Here is a 26,536-nt window from a genome sequence, read left to right as displayed (position 1 = left end):
ATAGTGTTAAATTTGTGTTCAGTTTTTTTTTTTTTTTTTTTTTTTTTAATTCACAGTGTATTTTCGTTTTAATTCAAACTATTACGCTTAGATAACTATGCAATTTAAAACAGTCTATCAGAACGTCATTTCGGGTAAGGTGACAGTTTCACCTTTTTTATTAGTATATTACTATACAATTTTTAAAAAGGGTGTGCTTTCAAAACTCGGGGTGTGTAATCGCCCCCTCTGCCCTCCCCAAATACGCCTCTGCCTATCATGAGACATGATAGTATCTTTGTTGAAAAATTATTGAAAAATTTAAAATATTCCATTAATAGATGACAGAAAAATGATATAGAACTCCAGAGTGTAAAATATAAACTTTAAGATAATGTAACAATATGAGTGTTACCTTTCTCATATTATTGTCAGTTCATTTTTTGTTTCTTTCTTGAAGAGGGCGAGGTAGCTCAGTGGTAGAGTGCTTACCTTCAGTGCGTGGGGTCCCTGGTTTATCCCCGGCCAAGTAAGTTTGTGGTGGACAACATCACGTTTGCGGGTTTACCTGGATACTCCCGTTTCCTCCCGTATTTTCATTCTACCAATTCTTCCACCCTCATTCACTTGCTTTAATCATCGTCTCTCTTAGCCTACAGGGCGTAACATGGGACTTTAAACTCAAGATTGGTAGACCACGCACGGCAACTGGGGCAGTATTAGCTTCATTTAGTGAAAGTTCTAAGAGAAGCATGCATAGTGTAGCCCGTGAAGGTGGTGTTAGTCTTTTCCAATAATGCGTATAGTGAATAAGTGGAAAAGTTATAAGATACAACTTCACCAACACCTTAGAGAAGATGACCAGAATACCACAGAGCAACTACGACAAAACCTCACATTCAAATCTGATGTATTGTTTACTGATGAGGCAAACTTTTATATGCCAGGAGAGGTTAACAAACAGAACGTGCGAATAGTAGTCCACATTGGTTTGACGCATCCGCAGCTGTCCTCGACAAGATGATGTAGTGTAGCGTGTCTGGAATTCGTATTGTCAGTCCATTCTTCTTCGACAGGACCCCAACGACAATGGATTATAGGCGCATGTTCTAAGTTTTTCCAGCACGATGTGGTGCCACCCCGTTACGGTATCTGTGTCCGTAAGTACCTCGATCAGCAGTTTCCTAATACATGGATTGGTCGGCGCTGTGGTGCTGTGGAACGGCCACTTCTTTCCCTCTGACCTGACCCACTGGATTACTAAATGTGATGCTATGTGAAGTCTGCTATTGAGTATTCGGTAAAAATTAGTAGTGTTAGGCGTCTCAAGAAACAAATTGTGGACGCATGTTTCAACATTACAGCCGACACTTTGCGCAAAATATTGCGTGACTGGGAACTCAGAATGCATCTGACAAACGACTGAAATGGGGAACGCACTGAGCTCGTTCCGAACAGTGAGTGGTCCTTGCCGTATGACGGGGACACAATTAAACAGTCATAACTTCGTAATGGTTAACACTACAGCAAAAATAAAAATTCCATCCAATCTCTCCGAAAATTTTATATTAAAATGACATATTATAGGCTATGATTTCCATGTAAGGCATTTGTGTAAAATTCAAGATGGCGGACTTCAAGGTTTTGGACGTCATTTTGATGTGTGTCCTCAAGCATTTTTCCCAATTCCTATTCTCCCCCTGTATTGTCACTTTGGTAACATTTTCCAGCGTTTACCAATAATTAGGGTGTATCCACACTATTGGACCACCCTTTATAATGAAAAATGTTGTAATTAATATAACTATCAGTGTAATTGCATATATATTTTTCTGGTGGTTTGGAAATAAATTTCCAAGGTTAAAGTTATGTGGGGCTATATATCAGCCATTATAGACTGATGAATATCTCTGAGTCAAGTTTAACTTGATGATCTTCGTATATGCCTTAATTATCTTTAATTATACAAAAAATTGTGATGACACGCACAACATGTATTTTAACTTGCCCATTATTTAATATGAAATCAATATGATTATTTGTAAGATCAGAGTGTAATAACTGCTCTCCATCCTTTTGGATTCTTTTAGTACCTGATAACGAATAATAACATTAATGAACTAAGACAACTAACTGTATTTACTGTCTAGATAAGAGAAATGCAGTAAATAAACAATATTACGCCATTATCGCATTCTGTAAGCATATTACGAAGTCATTAAGGAGAAACGAATGATTGTCTTAATTTGCGTCAATTATTAAATTAAGATAATGGAACAACTTCCTGCGTGAAGAATGATACAATACAATGTACTTGCTAAAGTAAATACAACTATATCTCGCTGCTGGTATCATACGATGTCGTGGAGATGAAAGATGAACACAACGATTGTTTGACAACGTAAGTACGTTTTTATTTGCTGTTAACCGTATGGTCAGTCTCATCTTATTAAGATGTGCTGTGGGATTAAGATGTGTCTCCGTAAAGAGGCCTTGTCACTTTACAAAAACTTGTAGCTGTCATCATAAAAAAAAAAAAAAAAAAAAAAAAAAAAAATCTTGAAACCCAATATTTTTATTTACTGTGTGCTGCATAGGTGAAAGCAAGAAAGGTATTTTCACCTATGCAGCACTGCACTCTAGTGAACCTCCTCATTAAAAAACGTGTATTTTGGCGCACTCCCCCTCCCTGTCCAAAGAACCCGTTGTTTCTGAAGCGGCGAAACTGGTTTTTCCTTTATGTCAGCGGGAGGGCGATAGCAGGTGGCAAGCAAGACGTCCCAGAAAGTTGCACACTGTTCAACTCCTTGCAAAATGAAAATAAATGTTTTATGACCCTTTATGACTATGTGTACATGGTGAAATATGGTAGGGTTTCAAGATTTTTTTTTTTTTTTTTTTTTTATGACAGCTACAAGTTCTTGTAAAGTGACAAGGCCTCTTACGATTTCATCTTAACAAAATCTACTGAAAGTGTTAATCAGTTTCGTATCAGCTGTCCTGAGCTACAGAAATCAAGCAAATCTCGAGACAGAGTCATTAAAAAATAAACTAGGGCTTATGTCCTTTTGAGCAACATTTTAGACAACTACAGAGTGAGCCACGGGATATAGAACAAATTAAAATCTTCATTTTGAAAAACGATAGTTATACCTAGAAAAAATTTACTAGTCCCCACGACATGTGCAAGTATTGCCATTAAATGGTATAATTTGCAAAATATCACAATGTCAGTATTTTTGAAATATATCATCCTTGACACATGCATTCAAATGGACATTCGACATCATAAACTTGTCCAGCAAGTCTTCATCACGATTCAGTTTGTCTAAAAACAGTACACGATCTTTCTTTAAGCTTTTCTTCAACCAGCCGTAGCTGTTGCACAGTCTGTATCCTGTACGGATAATAGTATAGGTCTTCTTTCAAAATGCAACGCACTGATGTTTGCGACATGTTCTTGCATGGCGACAAACTGATCTTAGCGGATTTTGCGTGGCGTACACGATTCACGTTTTCTGGTATACGGACTATCCTTGAAGGTCCTTCATGCTTCTTGTCGATGACAGAGCCTGTTCCTGTCCATTGTTTCGCCCACCAAGGTCCTTCATGTTTCTCGTCGAAGACAGAACCTGTTCCTGTCCATTGTTTCGCCCACCAAGGTCCTTCATGCTTCTCGTCGATGACAGAACGAGTTCCTGTCCATTATTTCGCCCACCAAGGTCCTTCATGCTTCTCGTCGAAGACAGAACCTGTTCCTGTCCATTGTTTCGCCCACCAAGGTCCTTCATGCTTCTTGTCGATGACAGAACCAGTTCCTGTCCATTATTTCGCCCACCAAGGTCCTTCATGTTTCTCGTCGAAGACAGAACCAGTTCCTGTCCATTGTTTCGCCCACCAAGGTCTTTCATGTTTCTCGTCGAAGACAGAACCAGTTCCTGTCCATTGTTTCGCCCACCAAGGTCCTTCATGCTTCTCGTCGATGACAGAACCAGTTCCTGTCCATGTTTTCGCCCACCAAGGTCCTTCATGCTTCATGTCGAAGACAGAACCAGTTCCTGTCCATTGTTTCGCCCACCAAGGTTCTTCATGCTTCTTGTCGATAACAGAACCAGTTCTTGTCCATTATTTCGCCCACCAAGGTCCTTCATGCTTCTTGTCGACGACAGAACCAGTTCCTGTCAATTGTTTCGCCCACCAAGGTCCTTCATGCTTCATGTCGATGACAGAATCAGTTCCTGTCCATTGTTTCGCCCACCAAGGTTCTTCATGCTTCTTGTCGATGACAGAACCAGTTCCTGTCCATTTCTTTCGTCCACCAAGGTCCTTCATCCTTTTTGTCGATGACAGAACCACTTCATGTCCATTTCTTTCGCCCACTAAGGTCCTTCATGCTTCTTGTCGATGACAGAACCAGTTCCTGTCTATTGTTTCGCCCACCAAGGTCCTTCATGCTTCTTGTCGATGAAAGAACCAGTTCCTGTCCATTGTTTCGCCCACCAAGGTCCTTCATGCTACTTGTCGATGAAAGAACCAGTTCCTGTCCATAGTTTCACCCACCTGGTAATTACTTTCCTGTTTCGTACACTGAAATGCCGGTCCTGCCCATGTTGTAGCTCCCGCTGAACAGCAATAATACTCTTCTTGTTAACAAAGGCTTCCATCGCTTGAACACGCATGTGTATTGGTCAACGACTCATGGTCAACTAAATAAACAGCAGAAATAGTCACCCGGCAAAATAGTCACCCGGGCAAAGTTACTTTTTGGCCCACTCCTAGTCCTGCTGAATGTTTTTTTTTTTTTTTCGTAGTGCCACTCCTAACCCCCTCCTATGTTGTTCCAGAGTCGTATATTCAATTTCACAAACATTGTCGAAATGAATGATTTGGCAAGAACTCTACATAGCGAAACAATAACAGTCTCCTAGACACTACTTTCAACAAAGACCGATAATTTGGCGCGGCGGTGTCGTTTCTAAGAAATCAAAAGTAAGTGCTGTATATACTGTTCCCCCCTCCACTACCACTTTAAAAAAAGTATAGATAAAATCCAATAATATTCATTGCCTGGGAAAAGTTCACAAGATCAAGGCCCGCTATAAGCAATACCAACTCCCCTTCCAGTCTTTCTTCTACATGCCATGTCTCTATTTGTTGATACAGCCCTCCTAGTACTATGAAACTTTCTTCTTCCATGGTGGAATGGAAAAAGATGATAATTGCACTATTTTACAAGAATATAAACCAAAAAATCGGTAGAAAACAAGTTATAAAATTTACTTTTTGAGGCTCGTTTTGGCGCCCTCGTGATTGTGACGCCCCAGGCAGTCTCCCGGGTTGTCCGGCCCTTTGTCCGCCCCTGATAGGAGATGTCTGTAATGTAGACGGCATGGGAGCTAGCGCCACCATGCGCTTCAGTTTGGCAGTGTTACTACTTTCAAGTGTCCCATTTTTCGTTCTTCATTCTTATATTTATACCGGGTGCATCAAAAGTTCGGGGAAACAAGCTAACTGCATTATGAATAACGATTTGAAAACAATGGACAGAGAGAAAAGTTTTGGGGAATAGGCGGTTTCTAAACTAAAACGTAGAATTTTTGAAATCGTGTCAGCCATTTGGCCTATATTAAATGAAACAGTAACATAACCAATTCAACAGACTGTTTTGTTGGCCCTCATCATAGCAACAATACAGCATTGTTGGGGAACAGATTTGAGGTATTCTAAGTTCCTTCAGCTAAAAATGTGCAAGTTCTCCGTGGTATTGTTGCGTGTTTTAACTTTCCGTTCGACTAGGTTACTGAATTCCGAACATTCATTTTTCAGTTATTATAGGTAGTTTTGTGAACAGCCAGAACGACTAGTGCGATTGGAAACAATCCACCATTTTAAATTAAAAACCACCTGTTTCCAACAATATTCCCCTTTTTACATTCTTTTTGTATCTATATCTATCTATCATAAGGTAACTCTGTTATTATCACCGGTCCCGGGTTCGATTCCCCACCGTCGGTCGAAAAAGTGTAACAGCTTTTTCAGGCCAGCCACCTTGGATGAGATTTTCCTGGGTTTTCCTTATTCACACCAAGCAAATGCCGCGGTGGTACCTAACTTATAGGTCGTAGGCCGCTTCCTTCCTTCCCCAATCCTTTCTTCGCTCCCTTTACCAGGATAGTGTGCTCGCCGAAGGACGTCATCCCTCAAACGTGACGGGCTAAATGGCCATAAGACGCCGAGAGCCCACAAATCTAAATCCTAAATCCTAAATTGTTATTATCAGAGTTACAGCGAAATGTAAGAGGAGAAATCGCCTCCGAATATTATGTTTTCAATCTAAAGTGAAAGAATTTTTTCAATCGGACGAGCCGTCTGGGCTTTACACTCTTCATGCACCCAATGCTAAATGAATGTGCAACGTTGCATTTACCTGGACCCACAACATAAAGTGAATGGGGGCGTGCATGAAATGGGGGCTGGCCATCGACACGTTACCGTAAAAGACAATAACTTCATTCAACGTATTCATTGGGGAGCACAGTGGTTCAATGGTAGAGCGTTCACCTCTGGTGCGTGGGGTCCCCGCTTCGATCCCAGTTTGCGCCGAGTAAGTTTTATGGTGGACAAACACCATGTTCGTGAGTTTTCTCTCGTTTCCTATCACTTTATTCATTCCAACATTGTATTTATTTCTCATTATCACCGTCTTCTCTAGCCTAGCCGGCATAACCATGGAAAGTAGATTTCATTTCAGCGTATTCATTTATCCATTAATGAACTCAGAACTTTGTCTTTGTAGCCACAAACTCCTTTTCTAGGCTGTCTGCTTCATCTCAATGTTTCTAGAACAGCGAATACAACTGATCTGATCACGTTCTTTTAGATAGATAGGGCCGGACTAAAGCCTATTAGACCTAGTGCTTACAATTAGGCTCCTCGTCTAAGGGGCCCCCTGCTTGTAACGCTTGTAAAGGAGAGACAATATATTTATATACAGGTGTATGACTGCAAAGTTACGTTCGACCAAAATTGTACCCAGTTGTGACCCGCTGTTTTAACAACTACCCTGTAGATAGGATGCTCTTAATGGTTTTTAAGAGCCTGGCTTACAAAAATAATACAAAATTTACCATTTTTCTTTTGCTTGTTTTTCGTAAGTGAAAGCAGATAGGGAAATGTAACTTACCACAATCATAGATAATGTTATTCTACAACAGAAAATATGAAGCTGAAGAATGTTTAGTGTTGCCATCCATATAAATTACAGTATTGCCAGAATAACAAGTCCCTCAAAATCTAAGTTAGAGGAATGAACTCAACTGCACTTGATTACTTATCATGTTGTCTTGGTATCCTATGAACTATTTGGTCTAGGAATTAATTCGTGCGGGTGGACAAGAGATGGCGCAACGAACGGAGCGTCCCACAGTTCCGTGTATCCACACATGTGTTGCAAACCCCTGTCATCGCGTATCGTTCGTAGTATAGGGCAGTGGATTAAAGCGTCAACAACACCAGTTTGTAGTTAAGTGAACATGGCGCAATTTGTGCCTGATAAAGTGTTTTTGCGGGGTGTCCTGCTGCATTACTTTAACATGCAGAAAAGTGCGACTGAAAGTCATCGTATTTTGGTGGAAGTGTATGGTGACCATGCTCTAGCTGAGCGAACGTGTCAGAAGTGGTTTGCACGGTTTAGAAGTGGTGATTTCGGCTTGGCAGACCAAGAGCGAGCTAGACAGCCAAAAAAATTTCAAGACGAAGAATTGACAGCATTGCTCGAGCAGGATTCGTGTCAAACGCAGGAACAACTTGCAGCAGCATTAGGCGTTGATCAAACAACAGTCTCCAAACGCTTGAAAGCCATGGGAATGATTCAAAAGATGTCACATTGGGTTCCACATGAATTGAAAGACAGAGACGTTGAAAGACGAAAAAACATTTGCGAATTGCTGCTTCAACGACAGAGCAGAAAGGGGTTTCTGCATCGAATTATTACGGGTGATGAGAAGTGGATCCATTACGAGAACCCTAAACGAAAAAAAGCCTGGGTGAAACCAGGTGAACCAGGTCCATCACAACCAAAACGAGATATTCACTGTGCAAAGGTTATGCTGTGCATATGGTGGGATATGAAAGGTGTGGTGTACTATGAGCTGCTGCAACCGGGTGAAACTATGAATGGAGAACGTTATCGACGACAATTAATGCGTTTGAAGCAAGCTCTGGCCAGAACACGACCAGAATGGGAGAACAGACATGATAAACTTATTGTTCAACATGATAACGCTCGCCCACATGTCGCAAAACCGGTCAAAACCTATTTAGAAAATGTCGGATGGGAAGTTTTACCCCACCCGCCGTATTCACCAGACGTTGCTCCTTCGGACTACTACTTGTTCGATTGCATGAACAACGATTTGATTGGACAGCGGTTTACTTCTTCAGAAGATATCGAAACATGGGTCTCTGACTGGATCGCTTCCAAGGATGAGGACTTCTTTCGCCACGGAATCCGTACATTGCGTGACAGATGGGCGAAAGTGGTGGCTAGCGATGGACAATATTTTTCTTAAGCTATTTATGTATTTTGTGTTTGTACTACAGCTTCAATGTGTGCGTACCAACCGCACGAATTAATTCCTAGACCAAATACTTTATAAATAACCTTATTATTTAACTTTAATAACGGTATCTTAAAACTATTTTGTTTATTACAAACTTAATACAACTATTATTTAAAAAGTACAGTGTGTCCCAAAGTTTGATTGCGTATATCTTTTGAACCAAAAACAATAAAGACCTGAGACGTGAAACAAATGTAAGCGTGTTCTATGTAGATATTTTCGAAATCATGACCGAAGTTGGAATTTGTAACGAATTCTCGTAGTAACCAGGGGCGTCGTTTAGGGGGGCAGGAGGGGGCAATTGCCCCCCCCCCAAGAGTTTGAGGTATGCATGCACTTGAATCGATTGTCTATTAATATACTAGTACAAAACATAAAAGTCTTATGACGGTGGTGCTCTTGCTCCCCTCAAGCGAAGTCTGAAATGACGCCCCTGATAGTAACTAAAGAAAGTAGTGAAAGTGTAAAATAAAAATTTTCAAAATGAAGAAAATCAATATTGAGTTGTAGAAAATTGATTTTCTGCGGGTGAATCTCTTTGTATATGTGCAGTATGAATCAACATTTATCCATTGGTGCGAAAATGTGATGAAGTTGATGCAGTGTTTCCAGTTAAAAATGCTATTTAATGCAAGTCCGTAAAATGGATGTTTTTTGATAGAAACGCGGACCCTGCAAACACTATTGTCGTAAAATTACTGCGACAGATATGTTTTAGGTTAATTAATGATAAGCAATGAGAATTTCCACATAATTGACAACCTGGTTTTTCACTTACAGCTGATACTTACCTACAGCTGGCAACCCTAGAATCCTCATAGAAAGAAAATTGCGCTTTACAGCAAATGTTAGGAGAATTTTTTAGCGACCACATCATCTCCAAAAATTTGTTTCTCTCCCGTTCCCCGAACTTCAAATTACCTGAATTTTCTTATCGGGTTACCTGAAAAATGTGGTGTACAAGAATAACCCCAGAGCCGTAGAGGAACTGAAAACGAACATTAAAACAGAAATTCAATCAATCACCAGGAACACTCTTAAAAAGGTGTCAAAAATCATGGTGAAGCGTCTAAATTTGTGTCTACAAGAACGCGGCAGCCACTTCGAGCATTTACTGTAAAGTGCTCCTCTCTTTCCATGAGGATTCCAGGGTTGCCAGCTGTAGGTGAGTATTTTTTATCGCAATTTTTTGCATAAAAATTCAGGTTATCAATTATGAGCAAATTCTCATTGTTTATTATTAATTAACCTAAAACACATCTGTTGCAGTAATTTTACTACAACAGTGTTGGCAGGGACCGCGTTTCTGTCAAAAAAACACCCATTTTAGGGACTTGCATTAAATAGCCTTTTTACATGGGAACACTGCATCAACTTTGTCTCATTTTCGCACCAATTGGATATACGTTGATGCATGCTGCACATATACACAGGGATTCACCCTCAGGAAGTCAGTTTTCTGCAATTCAATATTGGTTTTCTTCATTTTGAACATTTTTTTTTTTTTATTTTTCACTTTCGATACTTTCTTTCGTTACTACACAAAAAAGTTACGACTCCAACATCGCTCATGATATCGAAAATATACATAGAACAAACTTACATTTGTTTTACATCTCAGGTTTTTATCGTTCTTCGTTCAAAAGATATACGTAATCAAACTTTGGGTTGCGCAACTTTACGGACACACTATAGTTTACAGGCTACCAAAACAACAAAATACGTAATCAAATACAGTTGAGTTCGTTCCTCTAGTCGCTGCCTTAACTTAGATTTTTGGGAATTGTTATTCTGACAAAACTGTAATTTCTATGGATGGCAACACTGAAAATTCTTCAGGTTCATATTTTCTGTTGTAGAATAACATTATCTATGATTGTGGTAAGTTGCATTTCATTATCTCCTTTCACTTATGAATAAACAAGCAAAAGAAAAATGGTAAATTTTGTATTATTTTTAAGTCAGGCTCTTTAGGTTGCTTTAAAGGGACAAGTTTTGCACTACAGTCTTCGTATCTCCTCCATTTATTTTTTTACCTTCCACGGAAATTCAAGATTTCTCTTACAAATTTCAACCTACAGACTTCAAACTTTTACAAAAGGAACTTCATAATCTATCGAAGGCAATAATCCGTGCCGATTTTTTTATTTAGAATTGTTGAAATGGCTTAATTGTTGAAATGGATATCCAAACCTTTAACAATGGAACTGTTTCAACAATTAAGACAATTCTAAATAAAAAATCGGCACGGGTTGTTCTATTTAGTAGGTTATGAAGTTCCTTCTCTAAAAATTTGAAGTCTGTAGGTTGTAATTTGTAAGAGAAATTGTAAATTTTCGTGAAAAGTAAAAAATACATAAGAGAGAGAAGAAGACTGTAGTGACATCTATCGGCCAAACTTGTCCCTTTACACTAACCTTAAGTTCCTCTTGCAAGTATTTCTCGATCCAAGATCTCCTGTATCGTGCCTAATGATATATTCTCCAAGGGCGGATCCAGGGAGGGGGCGATCTGGGCGATCGCCCCCCCCCCCAGAAGAGGAAACTTTCTTATTTTATATATATAAATAAAACCCATCCCAAAGTTTGGAGCCCTTAAAAGTAGCAGTATGACAATCCACCGCCCCCCCCCAGAAGTCGTTCCTGGATCCGCCCCTGCTATGAACTTGTTTTGTTCTCATTATTATTTTTTGGTAGTTCTCTTTTATTTTATTCAACACCCTTGAAGTGTAAGGTAAAGGTTATGAGACTTCGTGGGTTGAGCTACCAGGAAATTTGAGTTTATATACAATAAGAAAATAATCTTATGTTGCATATAAGAATGAGAAACATTTTACTTTACAATTGAAACAAACTGAGAATTATAATAATAATAATAATAAATAAAACTTTGTCGAGTGGTAAATGTATTTATTTCCGTTGTACCTTTGACTTTCCACATCCCTTTTGTCACAATTGTTCATAACTATACACAGTTATTGTTTTTGTTTTCTTGTTTTTAAGAGGAAAAAAATAACCTTGAATAGTCACCAGATTGTTATTATGAGTAATTACGCATTCTTCCGTCTGTCCAAAATGTCCTAAATCTCTTCTTCTTCTTCATCTGTATTATTATTATTATTATTATTATTATTATTATTATTATTATTATTATTATTATTATTATTATTATTATTATTATTATTATTATTATTATTATTATTATTGTGACCTACACACTACGAATAGCTCTTTGACTTTTGGTGTGAAACCTAGATCGAGACCAAGGTCTCTTTCATAAGACCGTGACGCGTTTCTTTTCTGCTTGGAATAGCTTTTTTTTTTTCTTTCTTATTTGTAGCTGTTGCACTCTGTGAGGCTTAACGTCACAGACTTTCTGCTACACGAAGTGTGTGAGAAATTGTATTAATCTGGCGCAATATTATTATTAGTATTTTTATTTTATTTTATTTATTTATTTATTTATTTATTTTTTGGAGAATACTTGGAATATATCAGTATAATTCATGGTACTAGGAGGCAGTATTTCTTTCAGAAAAAATATGTTCTTGGAAGCACACTTAATATTCGGAGAGGCATATATTATTTTCACACGGTTCTATTATGATATTAGAGACATATTGTTTTGGTCCACTCCGGGAGACACTCTCAGAATTCCAGGGCAGTGTCCCCCCCCCCAAAAAAAAAAATATATCTAGAAGAAACACTGCCAGGAGTGCCCATCTTTTTTTGCTATCAGCAACTACCTCTGTCGTCATGGCGAGCCCGTACGTGTTACTGCCTCAAAGCACTATGATTTGGATTGCGAACACTCATTCCAATATACATTTTAGGCTTTAAGAAGGAACTGTATCATGAGCGATGTGCTCGAGGGTATGGTGAGAGGGGGCGAAGGACACTACAATGAATGGAAGATATCACGATATCAAAACAGAAAAATCGTAGATAAAGACGAAGAGGTTAGCGGAATACCGTGAAGCATGGAAGCTTCTCAGTTGCAGCAAGTGACCTGCCAGTAATGGCAGATTACCTACTGTACGATGATAACGATGATGATAACTCAGCTGCTATAGCTTTGAATAAAAAAAATATATAATTAATCATGAAAGAAGGTATTTATGATAGATTTTAAAAAGTAAATATGAAATAACTATACGAGTGTTTTCGGAACTTTTTTCTGCATAAAAGTTGACCGCTAAGTGATTTAATATGAACCAAGGGAAAGGCCATGGTGGCTCAGTGGTTGGGCAGCCTAAGATTACACATTGTGATTCAAGGAAAGGCTTTCGAATGAACACGCCGAGCTTTGTGGCAGCCAGTGTGTGTAGCCGAGCAGTCTGAGGCATTGGGCTGATGATCGTGAGTTCAAGCCCATTGGGGTTCGAGTCCCTTTGACGAACAAGGATGGAATTTTAACTGTACTTGATGTTTCTGTGTTCGTGTCCCTGTCGAGTCTAGTAGTCCTGAAAAGTGGTTCGAGTAGAAAATAAGTCAGGAAGTTGAAAAAAAAAGTAGTAGATAGGGATGCACACGAGACGAGTCTAGACAGGATTTTCCTGACAAAATTCGAGTCGAGACACGGTTCTTCCAATAGAGAAATACCGAGTCGAGACATCACTTTTACAGCACATTTTCGAGACGAGACAGCCACAAATCTTGTCTCGTGCGCATCCGTAGTAATAGAGCGTTCACCTATGGTACATGGGGTCCTTGGTTCGATCCCAGCTCACGCCGTGTGAACTTCGTGATGGAGAAACACCGTGTGCGTGGGGTTATCTCGGGATTCTCCAATTTCTTCCCAATTTTTTCATTCCACTATTTCGTTCATTCCTCATCATCACCGTCAGTGGCGTAACAAGACGGGGGCAAGGGGGCATTGCCCCCCCCCCAAAGTTATGGTAGAAGTTATTGGGGGAGCCGAAAGCGCCTAATGATTACTTTGCCTTTTTTTAAAGCTGATTGAAGAATGAAAAATTTATGTACAAAAGCAGTGTTTTGTATACACTGCCAAATTTTACACAAAATATAGAATGCAGTGCTTTGTATTATTATAACTAATGGACACTTCTTCTGTTCTTTTGTGTTGATTGTCTAGGGCACCTCTAATACAATAAAATAAAGAAATAAAAATTATCTATATGACATTAAAGCAGCGATATAAACATTTTCTTAATCCTTTGTCGCCCCTTATTATGTACGGGCGACATAATGCTTCGATAGAATAAAAAAGGATTAATGTTTCAATGACGGAGCGTTTAAATATATTAATTATTCCTTTCGTCTCCCTTGATTGTATAGGGGTGCCTTCGATAGAACAAACAGAGATAAAATATTGCACCAAGGGCGCTGTAGATATATTAATTATTCTTTTTGTCGTCCCTGATTCTATAGGGGCGCCTTCGATAGAACAAACAACGATGTATAATTGCACCAAGGGCGTTGTAGATATATTAATTATTCTTTTTGTCGCCCCTGATTGTATAGGGGCGCTTTCGATAGAACAAAAAAGGATGTAATATTGTTCCAAGGGTGCTGTAGATATATTAATTATTCATTTTGTCACCCATGATTCTATAGGGGCGCCTTCGATAGAACAAACAACGATGTAATATTGCAACAAGGGTGCTGTAGATGTATTAATTATTCCTTTTGTCGCACATGATTGTATAGGGGTACCTTCGATAGAACAAACAAGGAACTCCTCAGGTACCGTGCAGGAAACAGATCCCGAAAAGACTAGAACACTCGCAGACATCCGCGAAAAATTACCAATTCAACACCGCAGAAGAGAAATTACGCGCAAGCTATTATGAATGTTTAGACAATTTCATTTGCAAAATTTAGTCGATTCCATCAGCCTGAACTGAAGAAATATCGTGCAATAGATTATGTAATTCTGGAAGGTAACTTTTCTCACGACATTAGTGACATTTTAAAAGAATACCATGTCAATCCGGACCGACTACAACTACAGATGCAACTGTTACTCACCACTATTCCCACTTCAAAAAATCTGAGAGACCTGCTTGAGAACTTCAAGAAACTCTGTAAAGAAATAAGAGAATTGTTTCCTGAAGTGTTGAAAGTCCTTCGACTCCTGTTTGTCATCCCGGCGACATCTGCAACTGCCGAGAGAAGTTCCTCAATGTTGCGGCGTCTCAAAACTTATCTGAGGTTCACAATGACCCAGGCAAGACTTAATGCATACCCTGACAGACTTGACTCACTGGACGTGAAGGAACTGTGTAGAAAATTCACAAATAGCTCCTACCGTGCAACTGTCTTCGGAAAAGTGTGAATTCTGCTCTTTGAAGCGTGCAGTTTTTGTGTCGACATGAGCTGTAGGATCACAGGGGGTCCTTATTTTTTACATTGAACATTTAATCAAATTGAAACTATTATTCCGTTCTTGTTAAATATATTAAAAGTTGGATGTTACGTACACAAGGACTCAAAAAACGGCTTTTAAAAAAGTTTTTGCACCGCTTTTATGCCTTTCAAATTTTGAACTTTTTTTTTTTTTTTTTTAATATTTCAACTTTACTGAAGAAAGTAGTTTCCACCTTTGTTCCCCATTATAAGAAGAAAAAGAGACTTAATTACTGTACTCTGAAGAAAAATAAATATGAGAAGTTCAACAATCAAGAATAATCGATCACTCATAAGAAAAAGAAGGACAAATATATTAACCCTTTGGGAACTTTTGGTACAGATCTGAACCATGGCGTCGACCTTCGGAATTTGCTTTATAAATATCTAGTAAAGCTTTTCACATTGTGTTTTTTGCATTCATTCAAGCGGGGAAGCATCAAAGAATGTGTTTCATGGGCATTTTGCAGTCACGCTTGCGATGCCTGGGGGTAGTGACGTCACAAACATGGACGAAGGAAGAGAGAAAAGGATAAATTTTAGAGCTCTTTTTTTTTTTTTTTAATCCTAATACATTGCTATTAATACTAGGATCATGGTCCATATCTAGTTGTGTTCGTAATAAAGAAATGTTTCCAACTGTGCCACTCAAATTTCCCTATTGTTTACCAGAAGCGGAAATATCCGCCCAAAGTGGAAAAGGGGATTTTTCAGATCTTTTTCTTTTTTTCGGGAATTCCTCCCCTCAGGGACATGTGAGTTGTACCGTTTAAAACCTACCACCATTCCAAACAAAACAAGGTACAAACCATGATCGTAGGGTAAATAGCGATCTTTAAAAAAATCTGAATTTTTCCCCTATTACATATTTTTAGTCAACGCGTTTAGTAAAGTAGCTACAGGTCATCCCTATTTGTCGTAGGATCATGATCTGTACCTCATTTTGTTCGTAATGATGCAACGTTTCCAACGGTACCACTATCATTGCGCTGTCATGTACCTGAGGAGATAAGATTCCGAGAAAGTTAATTTTTGAAAATTTGAATTTCCTGCTTTCCTTTATACATTTTGGGCGTGAATTTCTCCCCTCGGGTACATGATAGGGACATGCAAGTGATACGATTTAAAACGCTGGTTCATTACAAACAAAAAGTACAAACCGTAATCCTAGAATAATTAGTCTTGGTGCTAGAGCTGATTTACTAAATTTCCCTCCCTATTTTTGGGTAATAGTTAGTAATGTATTATTATTCAATAAGCTCTAGCGTCAAGAGTGTTTATTGTAGGACCATGGATCGTATCTCATTTTGTTTGTAATAAAGTAACGTTTCGAACTGTACCACTGCTATGGCGCTAGCATGTATTTTTTTTTGGGGGGGGGGAAGAAATTCTTTAAAAGATTATTTTTTCCTGACAAAAATCTCTTTTTCTCAATTTGAACGGGATTTTTTCACTTCTGGTACATAATGGGGAAATTTGAATGGTACAGTTGGAAACATTCCTTCATTACAAATACAAAGAGTTACGAACTATGATCCTACGATAAAGAGTTTTTACACTAGAGCTTGTTGAATAACAATAGTAGATACCGTATTAGGAAAAAAGAGTGTATTAATTGTAACACCAAGACTATTTACTCCAGTATCATGGTTCATACCTCATTTTGTTTGGAGTGAAGCAAAGGTTTTTTTCTTTTTCTTTTTCTTTTCTTTCTTTCTTTCTTTCTTTTTTTTTTTTTTTTTGGTAACAGTCATGTGTCAATGTTGTGTACGGGAGGGAAGAAATTCGCAGGAAATGGGGACTTTTTTTTTAAAAAAATCCTTTTTTCCCAATTTGGACAGGAATTTTATTGCCTTAGGTACATATTAGGGAAATTTACAAATTAGGAAAACACGATTCTACGATAGTCTCGACGCCATAGCTGCTTGACTGAAAGTCTAAAATTTACCTAAAAAAGTGGAAATCTCAAAAGAGTTAATGTATAGGGTTTTCTAGTTCGAACGAATTGTTTGTACAGTTCTTATAATAATATTTGACAAAAAAAAGTTTTAGTGAAAAGTTAGTGGTGGGAACAATAACTGTTCTGAATAGTAGTTTAAGGTTTCGAAAAAAACTAAAAACTAAAAAAAAAAAAAAAAAAAACCAATATCTTTTCCATACTTTTTTGGCTTGGAATTTTTTCTTTTAGTTTTTTTTTTTATTTATTTAGTGAACAAACAACAGTGTGTTCCAGCTTTCTTTTCCCATCATAGTCCAACTTAAAAAAAAAAAAAAAACTGTATTCTGAAGAAAACTAAAAGGTAAGAGCACTAAGTTTTGTTGCTCCAGTTCCTTAAACTAAATCATAGCTCCTGCTATTAGTGAAACATTTTCTTCTGAAATATGAACAAAATTATGAAGCCTTTTCGGTTCTAATATTAGGTATTGAAGAGTATTTGAAACAATAGTGTTTCTGGAACGGCGGTGATACTTTTTTCTTGTCTGAACAACACAATTCAAAATGTATAAATTTCAAGAACTTGATATCATGGTGAGGCAACCAACGTGGGACTTACGAGATCCTAGTTTGTCAAAAGAGCGAAAATTTCCGTTGTCTATCCTAAAGCCGCTTTTTTAATGAAAATAAAGCACGTCTTAAAAATCCGGCTATTTTGCATCTCTAGTCCGGTATATCAATACAAAGTGCAGTTCAATCTATGTACTGAAACATTTGAAGATTAATGTGTTGTAAAAGTAAAATAAGAAAAGTGTGCCTTTAGGTGTATTGTGAGAATCTGTTGATCACTTTAGAAAAAAATTTTGTCGTTGTGATATGTCTTCAGCCTATGAGTTCTGGAGAGTGAGAATGTGGCTTTAGTGCCGAACGTATACGGAACAATCACGTCGTACTATTTAGTGATTAATTAATAGTAAACTGTAATTCATACGTATCCTGAGGCAAATCAAATGAGGTCTACTAGTTTTACTAATGTACGACTCTTGTGTTGAATGAATACATTGAGTGAGTGAAGAAGCTGTCTTTACTTCAAGTAAGTCCAATATTTTAATTTTTCAAGTGTATAGCTGTTTTCGTAAATTACAATTATTTCTCCACACACACTAAAAAATAACAATAGTACTGTAAAGATTAGTGGAAATTACGCGCTGTGATGGGGGGGCACTGTTGAGAGAGGGGCGCAACAAAAAGACTTGCCCCCTCCTATATTCGAAACGCTGTTACGCGGCTGATCACCGTCTCCTTTAGCCTACCCGGTATATTCGTGAAACGTAAAAGTGAAAGATTTTGTGAAGGTTTGATTCTTTACCAAGGATGAGGTTTATTTTCCATAGTTAGCTTCCTTGTGAGGGTTTCGCCTTCTATCGGGGGGTATTTTATTGTTTTTAAATGCCAATCAAAGCCCAGCTGGTTTACGGGTATGAGACTTTAAGGGAACACGTTTGCTTTTTAAAAAGCCGATTTCAAAATTACTCTGCGAAAAATACGCGTCTTACTAGGATTTTTAGATCTTACCAAGGGCGCACCTACGGGAAGGAGGATCCACAGGCCCCCTATCTCCTAGAAAAAAAAAACTTCCTAACCTAACATACGTTTGTATACTTTCTCAATACAACCATACTTGTTTAACAGGAAAATGATTAATGTAACATGACAATTTGATTTTACACTTCATGTGTACTCTTTCTTTTATGAAAATAATCTAATTCTATCATTTTTTCCTTAGAATATAGGGGAAGTATTTTAAAATTACTTATCGTCTTTTCAGGTACAGAATAATACCCATTCAATATAATATAGACGTAGTGACTTGCAGTATCGCCCCCTCCCCCGCAAAGGTTGGATCTCTCCCAACAAAAAATTCTGGGTACGCGCCTGCTTTTCACAAACTAAAAATCACATGAAAATACGCAAGTTGCTACTTACGTTATATCATGCGTAAATGTGTTAAAACAGATAGCCCACGCCATCTAGAGTTTCGTCAATAGTTTCTGCCATGACGTGTTTTACAACGATTATTATTCTTGAACGCCATATTGACATTCTCCATAGCCGTCAACACGAGGACACGAGAAACCGTGTGGGTGGATCTCTTTGTCTGTTTTAACAAAAACATATTCCGCAGTAACACAATACGGCCAGTAATGGTATAGAGTATACCGTGTGATTACATGAAAAAAATTGCAGTCGCTGTGTTAAATAGCTTTTATAGAAAAACTTGACAGATATTATGTTACTTACTGAAAAAAAAAATTACATGCATTGTATATATTGGAATTTCGACCCGTAAAGTTATTCTATCAGAATGATAATAGATGTCTTACATGAAATAGGTGGGATGTGGAATAGTAGATCTAAATTATTTACTCCCTTCTCAGAATTTTAAGTACTTACAGTAGATACTTATCTATGTCGGTCATGGCTTAGCATAAATTAGATATATAAACTCCATTCTTTCGTATCATATCTATTTATTTCTTTACAGTTCAAACAATAAGTTTTAGTCTCAATTACAATGTGAAATATTTTTATCAATAACACACAGATTGATTGATCGGATGCAATTATACGCCCATTTTCAACACGAGGCTATGTGACGGACTCTACAGCATAAAGCTGGATCTTAAACAGTAGTGGTGTCAACCTAGAACCTTATGGAATCCCATCTTGAAAACCAGCAATTCCCATTTTGCGCTTAAATTTATCACGTGTTAATCTGATTACAAAATTTTCAAAATTTATAAAATATGAAAATTGAAAGTACTATATGTTACTGATTTTTAAAAAAAATCGTAAATTCTGATCTAAATTCCTAATATATATATATATATATTGTTGGAATATGAAAATGGTACAAAGTGCTTTCGAATTTGACACTAACTGTTGCTAAGGAAAATGGGAGTTAGTATGTGTAAATAGAATGCAGATAAAATATTATAGTTTGAAGATTGATTGATTTGTGATTCAAGATTACATACAAGATTATAATGATGAGAAATATGGTCACGATTGGAAGCTACGTTAAGATAAGGAGCTTATGAATAATATAGATTTAAGAGATTCAAAAGATAGTCACGGCACTGATTAAGAATAAAGGATAATAGAAGATTTCAGTTTTGTGTATTTGTAATAGATTTTAACATATATATATGCACAGTGGCGTATTCACGATTTTGTTTCGGGGGAGGGGGGCTTTGCCTGAAAATGTGAAAATTCTGCAAGACATTTCATATACTTTACCATTGTAAGTAAGATTTCGGGAGGGCTTAAGCCCGGAAGCCCCCTAAATACGCCACTGTATATATATATATATTCCTTAATTAAAAGACGTTATTGAAATTGCTCATTATTGTTTATTGTTTATTTTATTATCAGAATTTAGTATTTCAATCGCCAACTTTCATCGAGCTTTTGTTTCTCGAATCAGTACGCTTTATTTTATCGTTCCAATCAATTTTCAGCGGGCTATAGCCCCAAAATGAATTTCTGGCCTTAGGATTAGGAATTAGAATTCTGGGCTTTCGGTATTTATGGTCATGTTAGCGCGTCACGTATAAGGGATGAGGTCCCTCGGCGATCACATTACAGGCCGGTCGCCAGCACAAAAATGTATGGAGGGCCCGGCTGAAGTTAGGGGAGGCCCGATCCGACCGTATTATAGTTTATTTGCAAGCATACCGTGAAAATTTTAGGGGGAGCAGCAAAAAATGTATTGGGCGGCCCCCTAGACCCCCCTGGATACGGGCCTGCCACACTATCCAGGAAAAGGGAAGGAAGAAAGGATTGGGAAAGGAAGGCAGCGTCTTGGGGCCTATTTGCTAGGTACCATCCCGACATTTGCCTGCTAGAATGAGAAAAATCCCATTCAGGATGGCTGTTCTGAAAAAGTTTTTATACTTTTTCGACCGAGTGTAGTCACCAAAGGTGTCCAAACTCACGAGTTCGGAACTCACGCTCAATCGACCTCAACCTCACAAAGTGAGCGTGAGGTTGAGTGAGCGTGAGGTAGACTGGTTATGTGAGCGTGATGTTGAGTGAGCGTGAGGTCAGGGTGGTGAGGTGATCGTGAGGTTGAGTGAGCGTGAAGTCAGACTGGTGAGGTGAGCGTGAGGTCAGGGTGGTGATGTGATCGTGAGGTCGAAATGAGTTTGTGAGCATGAGGTTGAGTGAGGTTAGGTCAAAGCGGTCACCTCTAGTAGTCACTAGGACCACTCGAAGTGAATTTTTGCACTCATGTTGGTATATAATCCTTTTTTTCACATTTTCACGTGACGGATCATTTCTCAATTTCTTGGTTTTATTTTCTTGTTGGCAAGTTCACATTTTCCTCTTCTTATTTTAGTTATTTACTTTTATAGAACGATAGAAATTTAATACGGTTCAAACATTTCCTAAGTCCCTTCATTTCCATGCTATTTACTTTCCACCATAGTAATCTCTGACTACAAGACAGTCATTTATTTTTCCCATCATGCCACTGTAATCACACCAAGAAAAGTTAAAAAAGATCCCTTCTATGACGAAAAGCCAAACATTTTTATGATATTTTGTTCTTTTATTCTTTTTTTTTAACCTGTGACGGCCATTTTTTTCTACCTTAACTATTGTTATTATTGTTTCTTAGTGATCTCTCAGAACAAAAGAATTTCCGCTTTTCAATTGTTTGCTTCAACCGGAAGTTATCTCTCTCTCTCTCTCTTGTCTGTTTTTCCATGTATATTTCTTTCCATTTTTTACATCACGTTTTTCCTATTCGTCATATCTTCCACTGACTCTTTCTTTTCAGATATATTAATTATAATTATTACGAAAAAAGGAACATGTGTATTATGGAGCTAATTCAAATTCTTTGCTGTACAACTACAGTGTAGACCTGGTATGCACAAATGCAGTATAGATGTTTACATACCTAGGTATATATACAGGGTGGGCGGTAATTAACTTCCTATTGGAAAATGTTTATAACTTTTTTAATACTTAACCAATTTTCATAAAACAAAGAGCGTTTTTTTCATTAGTATGCTAGAATTGCTATCCATAGATCAAATTTCACATAAGTACCACCATTATCCACTAGTTTTCGTAAAAGTTTGGAGATATTTGAGATATACATTTCGAGATACTCCAGTAGTATATTTGCAAGAACTTGGCAGTAATTTCAAGAACGAAAATTCAACTCTACTTTCAGAACAGTTCAGATTGAGTGCCGAGTTAAATAAATCACTTTTGCGAGATGCCTGTCTTTGTAATTTCTGAAGACTTCGAGTGAACATTTCCTGAATTACTTGCTTCATTTTGGATGTTGAGAGGCGACCGTGTCTCTTAATGACTGTCACAAAACCTGTATCCATTAGTTTTGAAAGGCGATTCCTTATGGTCTTAAGAGATAGAGTTATGAGATGGGCTCTATTCTGTGATGGTTGCTCTTCCATGGTAGATGTCTATTTACCTATCAATTGCACCATGTTCAAGTCCAAATCGTGGCTTAAAGGCCATGTTAATACAGAAGTAGTAGGTCCCATTCTTCATAACTTAAACTCATTTGTTGTGTTCTATTTCAGTAAATAGATAAATCTATAAAACCTAAGGGGCATATTCAATTATCTATGTCCATATACTACATATAATTATTTATTTTATTTGTCTGTGGAGAAGAGGTTATGTAACACGAAAGAAAAGTATAAATAGCGGACTGCAAAGGTGGAGTGGGTTGTTTCAAGTGGGCCAAGATTCGTGAGTGGGTGGTGGGTCAACAGGACGACGCCTAGTGCAACCCACAGTGACCCACTCTGACCCACTTGAACCCATCAATCCACTCTGCTCAATGCATTGTAGACAGCACACTGATGAATTTGTCTACGTTTTACTTTCAAGACCTCCGTTTTTCTTCATTTTCCATTTGTTTCTGTTTACTTACCTGAGATGAGTAAAGTAATCTAAATGAGAAAGAACTTAAGGAATTTTTGGATATTGATATTTGTAATTGTAATAATAATAATAATAATAATAATAATAATAATAATAATAATAATAATAATAATAATAATAATAATAGGACTTACTAAAAGGCTTTCGACACAACCTGTGCGGTTTTAGAGGAGCTGAGTACTGAAACAAATATATTTTTTTGAATCACCTGTAATATTTGAATTATTATATAAAAATGGAATGTAACTATGTGTGCGTAATCATCAAAGCCAAGTGAAATGACTTTTGGTATATAGTTAGGTCCCAATCCCAACTGGGATGTTATCATATCGCTTTCATTATAATATTATCCTAAGGGGGAGTGGGTTTCCGAATTTTTTGCGAAAAATTGAGTATATCAGAAGCTGTTCAACTTAGGGAGCTGAAATTCAGTATATTAACTCTTTGTTAAAAATAAACAGAACGTGTCCTAGCATTTTTTAAATTCCTTTTTAATGGGAGGGGACTGTTTCTATACATAGGAATCTAATAGTGGGTTGATATCAGTGGCGTATTTAGGGGGGCTTCCGGGCTTAAGCTTCCCCCGAAATCTTATTTACTATAGTAAAGTATATGAAATATCATGCAAAAGTTTCACATTTTCAGGCAAAGCCCCCCGAAACACAATTATAAATACGCCACTGGTTGATATGTATGATAAAAATAATCGAAAATGATTGATAATAGTTGAGAAATAAATTAAGAAACAATTAGTAATTGTAAAGTCTACAGCGCTTCACATTTTAGATTCATTGCTTGCTATTAAGCCAATAATAATTTGAAGCTTATATTTATTATATGGAGAGTTCAGAGCAGAAAGCAATCAAACCATAAAATTGTAAGAAAAGTAGACAAAATTTGTACCTCAAGCTTAATTACATGGAAATTCTAAGTTTGAGGTATGCTTAATTATATGGAAATTCTAAGTTTGAGGTATGCTTAATTATATGGAAATTCTAAGTTTGAGGTATGCTTAATTACATGGAAATTCTAAGTTTGAGGTATGCTTAATTATATGGAAATTCTAAGTTTGAGGTATGCTTAATTATATGGAAATTCTAAGTTTGAGGTATGCTTAATTACATGGAAATTCTAAGTTTGAGGTATGCTTAATTACATGGAAATTCTAAGTTTGAGGTATGCTTAATTATATGGAAATTCTAAGTTTGAGGTATGCTTAATTATATGGAAATTCTAAGTTTGAGGTATGCTTAATTACATGGAAATTCTAAGTTTGAGGTATGCTTAATTATATGGAAATTCTAAGTTTGAGGTATGCTTAATTATATGGAAATTCTAAGTTTGAGGTATGCTTAATTATATGGACTGGCCTAGTTTATCTTGGTTTGAGACTTTCGAATTTCATCCTATTTTTCACTGAAAAGTATCCGGTATATGATAATTAAATTGAAATTCATCGTATGACAAATACTTTACCATTTTATATCTTAAAGATCAGGTCTATCGGTATTGTAACAGATATGTTAACATCCCAGTTGGGATTGAGGCCTAACTATATACCTAAAGTTATACTTAAACGATTGATTGTAGAAATTATTCAAACTACGATTAGTGACAATTTCATAGCCTTGTTTTATTACAAGTGTAAACGCAGTAAAGCCACACAGAGAAAAATCCGTTCTCCGGACAGCTGTATAGTGTATATACAAATATACGGTATCCTCTTGCTTACTATAGAAATCACTACGGAGCATACGTTATCCGTATGCTACATAGGCACTGCCTTTAGATGTTACATCATGCCGTTGCAGGATGTCTGACATCTAACAGTTTTCCGTGTATCACATGCATATACTTATGCTACCTTCGTCAGTTATATGTTATGTACGTCCATTTGTATGTGAGATCCTGACCGCCTACATTGTTTCATACGGAAAGTACGTATAGATGGAACGCTTATACAGCAAGTATTATAAAACATGCGTTTTTAGTTATCTATAGGAATTACGCATGTAACCTATCTTTTTAAGTACGCCACCTACATTTTTTCTCAGTGCAGTGAAGAGGAGGGCGTGGATCATGGTTCAGAGTTGATGACAATGGGTTTCTGTGGGTCAGAGTGGGTCATGAAAAGTAGTAGGTCATAGTGCGTCATGGTGGGTGGTAGGTCGGAGTGGGTCATGGTGAGTCATAGGTCATGGGTCACGATGGGTGGAGGGTGATTTTTTTATTGATCCATGAAATCCCTGGTGGACTGTTTAAAGTCCCAGACGTTTATTCAATTATATTTTGTATAACAATGAAATAACTTTTGAAATAACAGATTGAATATGTACAACAAAAAATATCTTATCCTGAGAGTTATGGCACTGGTCGAAAACTTGGGTTTAAGACCAATGTAGGGAGTTAGTTAAAAAAAAGAAAAAAAAACTGTACCAATCTGAGCATTTCTGTTGAAACTGTTTCGAAACTAGTAGAGTATTGTTTGTGTTTGGATTTATAACTCGTCGTTGAAAAGTAAGACTAATAACAAAGACGAAACGAGATCATAGAACTTCATTAAATTACAGCGCAGACCTCAAACCATCTAAGAAACGAGAGATTTTGGTTTCACTCATCTTGCACGCGATTTTCACACAAACCAAACCAAATAAAATCCACCTCCACCCTTGTCTCTCATATCCCTCCAGAATTTAAAAAAAAAAAAAAAAAAAAAAAAAAAAACTACCTCATCGACTTTGTATAGACGTGGCTAAGGGAAGGAGGTGTTAGTTGAGAGATTTTGGGCAAAATGCAACCTCGAAATTTGACTTCCTCATTAAGTAAAGGGACGCAGCAGTCATTTGTTTAAAAGGCTTTCCAGGGCGTCGGGGACTTTGGTTTCAGGGGAGAGGGGGGGGTTTGAGATGTGTTGCGGGGGTTGTTAGGATGAAGGGAGAACTTTCAGAAGGAGAAGGGTATTGATTTGTTTAGCAAAAGTAGGCTGGCAGAAACTTCTTTGCACGATGGATGAGAAAAAGAGAATCTTTGGGTGTGGAACGAAAAGAAACTAAAAAAAAAAAAAAAAAGCAGGGAAGCACTGTGAGTATTTCCTCATAGAATGTGTCTATATCATGCAGCCAAAATTAAAACTGTTGTGAAAAATTTACACAATATAGCTAATACTATAAATTAAGGAGACCGGAGGATTAACGCCGCTGAGCAAAAACTGGTCAGGTAAATTACGCTTTGCGCCGAAGCAATCTAATCATACTACTTCCCTAATATACAAGATTGGCTTATTAATGATGTTTTTTTTTTGGGGGGGGTATAATTCAACATATTTTCCAAAACTCCATTTTAAAAAAACTCAAAATAGCTAGAATTTCGGCGTGGGAGATAGGGTTCGATTTCCGGTAGGAGCTAGGATTACTCACGAAACAACAGTTGAGGCTCTCTTATCTCTAAAGAGAGGGCTTTTCTCGCTTCTCTGGTCAAGACAGGCTCTACCATATGTGTAATACGTGGTATCTGCATAGGGCTGCAGGTTTTGAGAGGCTGCAAAATCTGTCATAAACATATTATTTAAAATAAATATTTCTTATTGGAGACAGATTTCATAATGAGCGTAGTACAATTTAATTAACTGATCATATATTTAAATA

The 26,536-nt window shown here is 37.3% G+C and overlaps 1 protein-coding gene across 1 annotated transcript in view; it reads left to right on the top strand.

Moving 5' to 3' along the window:
- The window catches only part of pb (homeobox proposcipedia), a 388,459-nt gene that overhangs the window by 98,412 nt on the left and 263,511 nt on the right, over positions 1–26,536 (top strand). The gene's annotated exons all lie outside the window — the stretch shown is intronic.

Source organism: Thermobia domestica, chromosome 2 (assembly GCF_964235325.1).
Source record: "Thermobia domestica chromosome 2, izTheDome1.hap1.1, whole genome shotgun sequence".
Lineage (NCBI taxonomy): Eukaryota > Metazoa > Arthropoda > Insecta > Zygentoma > Lepismatidae > Thermobia > Thermobia domestica.
Note: the sequence above shows the minus strand (reverse complement) of the source record. Positions and strands in the feature narration are given on the sequence as shown.